Source organism: Oryctolagus cuniculus, unplaced genomic scaffold, assembly GCF_964237555.1.
Source record: "Oryctolagus cuniculus unplaced genomic scaffold, mOryCun1.1 SCAFFOLD_187, whole genome shotgun sequence".
In the NCBI taxonomy this organism is placed as follows: domain Eukaryota; kingdom Metazoa; phylum Chordata; class Mammalia; order Lagomorpha; family Leporidae; genus Oryctolagus; species Oryctolagus cuniculus.
Window position 1 is genome coordinate 43,426 of NW_027208228.1, and position 5,934 is coordinate 49,359.

A 5,934-nucleotide genomic window follows, 5' to 3' on the forward strand; every position below is an offset into this window, starting at 1 on the left:
AACATCAGCAAACATGAAAATTTGGTAAGAAAAGCTTAAACTGAGAGTTATGATTAATAACTATTTTAACAAAATTTCTCAGAACCCATCTAATCCAAACCTTGGACAATTGGGAGCTGTTGTACTTGGCCCACCCATAATTGAAATGGATTCTAAATCCTTCAACTGCAAGGAGAGTATCATAGACATTAATGCTCCAAACGGATCCAGTTCCCTGCTAATGTGTCTGGAAAAGCAGCATAGGGTGACTCAAATATTGGGGCTCCTGCACCCATGTGAGAGACCTGGAAGAAGCCCCTGGCTCCTGATATCAGTCTGGCCTAGCCACAGTCACTGCAGCCATTTGAGGAGCGAACAAACCAGGAGGAAGATCCATCTCTCCCACTCTCTCTTTCTAGTGCTGCCTTTCAAATTCATAAATAGACCTTTAAGAAAGTCGATCACTTCAATAAATTTGTCATTGCTCAGTCATGATTACTTTTACTACCTTAAATTCTTTTTCAAAAGATTTATTTATTGGAAAGGCAGAAAGAGGAGCTGGTGGTTGTGGTGCAGTGGACAAAGTTGCTATCTGTTACATTGGCATCCTCTACGTGCACCAGTTCAAGTACCAGCTATTCCATTTCTGATCCAGCTCCTTACCAATGGACTGAAAAAGCAGGGAAAGTTGGCCCAAGTGGCTGGGATGCTGCCACGCACATTGCAGGAAAAGCTCCTGGCTTCAACCTGGCCACACTCTGGCTATTAAAGTCATCTCAAAAATGAATTAGGTGGTGGAAGATTTCTGTCTCTCCCTCTCTCTGTAACTCTTTCAAATAAGTAATTAAATATTTTAATATGATAAAAAATGGCAGAGAGACACAGAGACAAAGAGAGAAGGAAAGAGAAGCAGAGAGATCTCCCATCTGCTGGTTCACTTTCTATATGGCTACCACTGTGCAAGACCAGGTTTCAAGTCCCCATTGAGGTTACAGTTCTCCAAATTAGATGACAAGAAGGAAAGAATTTGAGCTATTATCCATTGCTTCCCAGGGATATTAACATGAAACTGATTTGGAAGTGGAGTACCCAAAACTCAGATTAGCACTGCAATATATGATGCGGGCATCTGTTGTGATGGTTAACAAATTGGAAAACCTAGAGGAAAAATCAACAGATTCCTGGACATACACAATATACCAAAATTGAGTCATGAAGACACATAGAAAAGCTAAACAAATCAAAAACCAAGACAGAGATTGGATGAGTAATAAAGACCCTCCCAACAAGCAAAAGTCCAGGATCAGACAGCCTCACTATTGAATTCTACAAGTCTTTTAAAGAACTAATGCTTCTCAAACTATTCAACACAATTGAAAGAGAGACAATCCTCTCAAACTCCTTCTATTAATCTGACAATGACTCATTCTATCATTTATTTATACATAATGTTGAGAAAATCAGAAGTATTTGTTAGGACTTCTGCTAAAATGCACTAGATTTATAATTTTTAAATACATCTTTCCTAGATGTAATGCAGTCCTTTGCTACTTTAGAGTATCAGAAATTTAAAATGTTGGACTGGTGCTGTGGTGGAGCAGGTTAACACCCTCGCCTGAAGCTCCAGCATCCCATATGGGGGCCGGTTCAATACTCAGCTGCTCCACTTCTGATCCTGCTCTCTGCTATGGCCTGGCAAAGTAGTAGAAGATGGCCCAAGTCCTTGGGCCCCTGTACCGATCTGGGAGACCTGGAACTAGCTCCTGGCTCCTGGCATCGGATCAGCACAGCTATGGCAGTTGCAATCAATTAGGGAGTGAACATCAGATGAAAGACCTCCCTCTTTCTCTCTGGTTCTCCTCTCTGTCTGTAACTCGACTTGTAAATAAATAAATAAATAAATCTTTAAAACAATTAAGAAATTTAAAAAGGGAAAAGTTTTTAAAAAATGTATTTATTTATTGTGAGGCAGAGTGACAGATATAGAGAGCAAGAGAAAGAGAGGTCTGCTATCCACTGGTTCACCCCTAAATGGCCAGAATGGCTGGAGCTGGGCCGATCTGAAGCCAGGTGCCAGAAGCCAGGAGTCAGCAGCTTCCTCCAGGTCTCTCACATGGGTGCAGGGGCCCAAGCACTCAGGGCATATTCCACTGCATTCCTAGGCCATTAGCAAAGAGCTGGATTGGAAGTGCAGGAGCAGGGACTCAAACTGGTGCCCATGTGGGATGTTGGTGCTGCAGGTGGATGCTTAATCTACTATGCCACAGAGTGGGCCCAGGGAATGGTTTTAGGAAGACATCTTTCATGTAGACTAGGCTGCAATATTGCAAGGTAAGGTTTAGCTTTTATTTCCACACATCAGTATTCATCTTTTAGCAACTATAAATACTGAATATCATACATATAGACATAAATATAGGTAACTGCAGATTTTGTTGTCATTCTTTCTAATTCTCTTTTAATGTCTGCTAATAGGCCATATTATGGATTATTATATTGATGTTATCTGTACACAACCATCAGGCATTTCCACTGTTGAATGTGTTTATGTGTACAGGTAGTTTTGTTTGTGTGTACATGAATGCACATTTGATGGAGATAGCACTGACAGTAATAATGTGAGAAATCCTAATGCTGATTTCAAACTTTCTATCCTCCGCAGAGATGGCTGTCATTGAAGTAGACCACAGGGCCCCTTTGCTGTTGTGGACTGAAATGTGCCTCCCTAAAACTCAAACACTGAAGTGCTAACCACCAACATAACTCTACCTGAAGAAAGTGCTTTTAAGCAGATCAAATGATAGATGTGTCTGTCACATCAGAGAAGGGCTTCTGGAAAAATCGAGCCTATTAGCACCTTGATCTGATATTTTCAAGCTCTACAACTCTGAGAAGTAAAATTCCATGATTTAAATCATATTCTCTGTGGTATTTTCTTAGCAAATTAATATATCCTCATTTCTGCTAGCATTTTCTGCTGTCATCTAGAAGGTCCTCGTGATTAACAGAGAAATATAGAAAGTAAAAACTATGATTTTAGATTACCAAGTACCTACTAACATAAAAAAGATATCCCAGAAGCAACCTACTACCATCCTCCAGGACCCAGAAAAAAAAAAAAAAAAACAGGAATGAGTCAAGTTGTGGGGCAGTAGAAAAGTGAATAATGAAAGATCACAGCAGAAGTAAATAAGGAAGGGTTTGATGCTGTGGTGTAGTAGGTTAATGCCTTGTCCTGCTGTGCATGTATCCCATATGTTGTTGCTCGAAGACCAGGTTCTCCACTTCCAATCCAGCTCCCTACTAATGCACCTGGGAAATTGGTGGAAGATGGACCATGTTCTTGGGTGCTGGCACCCACATGAGAGACTTGGAAGAAGCATCTGGCCTTTCAAATAAAGAAATCTTAAAAAAAATAGAAGCAGTGTTAGCACTGTTGGAAAAACAGACACATAGTTCAATGGAAAAAATAGGCAGCTGAAATAAACTGACTTTTCTACAGCCAACCCCTATTTAATAAAGGAAAGAAAACAAACAGGAGAAAGAAGAATCCCCTTAGCAAATGGTTTAAAGGAAAGTGATTATCCATATGTAGAAGCCTGAAAAGATACCCCAACACCTCATACACTATGTAAAAGCAACTCAAGGTTAATTAAAAGTCTAAATATAAAACCAAAACCTTGAGAGCTTGTTTTGAGGTTCTAGCAGGGGAGCGCAGCTACTCGTATACCCTTGACCGAAGACCGGTCCTCCTCTAGCGGGGAAGGTCGTCCTCTTCGACCCAGCACGCAGCTTCAGGAGGGACGCACATGGAGTGGTGAGGGAGGAAGGGGACACCCGCCTAGCCAGCCAGATCAGCCGAATCAACCCTGGCGATCAATGGGGTGACAGATGTCGCAGCCAGATCGCCCTCACATCCTGAGTTCATGCCGGAGCTGAGGGAAGGAAGCAATGCCGTCGGATCTGGCCGCTCTGCGGGAGTCTGAGGAACAACTCACACCAGGTGGCCGCCGTTCCGTCGTCATGGGTAAAGGAGACCCCAACAAGCCAAGGGGCAAAATGTCCTCCTATGCCTTCTTTGTGCAGACGTGCCGGGAAGAGCACAAGAAGAAACACCCTGACTCTTCGGTCAATTTCGCAGAATTCTCTAAGAAATGCTCGGAGAGATGGAAGACCATGTCTGCAAAGGAAAAGTCCAAGTTTGAAGATATGGCAAAAAGTGAAAAAGCTCGTTATGACAGGGAGATGAAAAATTACGTTCCTCCCAAGGGTGATAAGAAGGGAAAGAAAAAGGATCCCAGTGCTCCTAAAAGACCACCATCTGCCTTCTTTCTCTTTTGCTCTGAACATCGCCCAAAGATCAAAAGTGAACACCCTGGCCTGTCCATTGGGGACACTGCAAAAAAATTGGGTGAGATGCGGTCTGAACACTCAGCCAAAGATAAACAACCATATGAACAGAAAGCAGCTAAGCTAAAGGAGAAATATGAAAAGGATATTGCTGCATACCGTGCCAAGGGCAAAAGTGAAGCGGGAAAGAAGGGCCCTGGTAGGCCCACAGGCTCAAACAAGAAGAATGAACCTGAAGATGTGGAGGAAGAAGAGGAAGAAGAAGAAGATGAAGATGATGAGGAAGAGGATGAAGATGAAGAATAAATGGCTATCCTGTAATGATGAGTGTGGAGTGTGCGTGTGTGCTCAGGCAGTTGTTTTGCTAAGAATGTGAATTCAAGTGCAGCTCAATATTAGCTTCAGTATAAAAAAACTGTACAGATTTTTGTATAGCTGATAAGATTCTTTGTAGAGAAAATACTTTTTTAAAAAAATGCAGGTTGTAGCTTTTTGAGGGGCTACTACATACAGTTAGATTTTAAAGCTTCTGATGTTGAATGTTCCTAAATATTTAATGGTTTCTTTAATTTCTTGACTTGTGTATGGTAGCGCAGCAAAGTTGTAGGAATTAGTATCATTTGTAAATTTGGATTTTTTGTTAGGATGTTGCATTCTGTGTTGTTTTTTTAAAAAAAATTTTGTAATAAAATTATGTATGTTAAAAAAAAAACCCAAAACCTAAGTAAACATATGAGAAACTGTAAAACATTAGCAGAGACAACAGTTTGCATAAGATTCCAAAAGCACAAGTAACAAAAATAAAATATACAAATTTGAGCATATCAAATTAAGATACATCTTCACAACAAAGTAATCAACAGAGTGAAGATACAATGGACGGAATGGCAGGAAACATTGAAAACTCTGACTATGACAAAAGATTGATAGCCAGAACATACATATATAGAACTGGAAAAACTCCAAACAAGAAGCAAAATGTACACGTAAGAAATGGGCAATGATCAGAATAGATGTTTCTCAGAAGAAGAAATCTCAATGGTCAAGACATAGATGAACATGCCCAATATCACTAGCCATTAGGGAAATGTAAATCAAAACCAATAGCAGACTCCATCTGTGGGAGAAGACAATGCTTGGGTTTTCATTTGTGCAACAAGTGGGTTTAGAGGACCCTGTTCACCATTAGAGGGCAGAGTCTACATGGAAGTAAAGAATCCTTAATACTTTCCTAATGGGAGAAGAGGAAGCCTGAGACCTCGCAAGCGGGAAGTGGTCCAGAAACTGCTCAGGTGTGGGTGTAGGTGGCTGAGCAACAGGCAGTCCTGCCTTGATTCCCCACAAAGATACAGGGGAAACCCTTCTGGATGGAGCAGGCGTGAATCGGAGGACCTACTGGGAGAACAAGGTCACCCACCGCGCAGAAGCCAAGTCGCGGGACCCAGACGCAGAAGCCCCAGGGTCTGCGCGACAGTGCTCCAAGGGGAGTGCATGCCACACAGACAACAGCGGGGAGACTTGGGACGCTCAGGGCTCCGAGTCCACACATCGGCGCTGGAAGGGGAGGTGAGCTCAATAACCCGAGACATTGGTGGGGAAACGGGG

The 5,934-nt window shown here is 42.0% G+C and overlaps 1 pseudogene; it reads left to right on the forward strand.

Annotated features, from left to right (window-relative positions):
* Positions 1–3,327: 3,327 nt before the first annotated feature.
* Positions 3,328–4,780, forward strand: LOC138848045 (high mobility group protein B2 pseudogene; annotated as a pseudogene).
* The last annotated feature ends 1,154 nt before the right edge of the window (positions 4,781–5,934 follow it).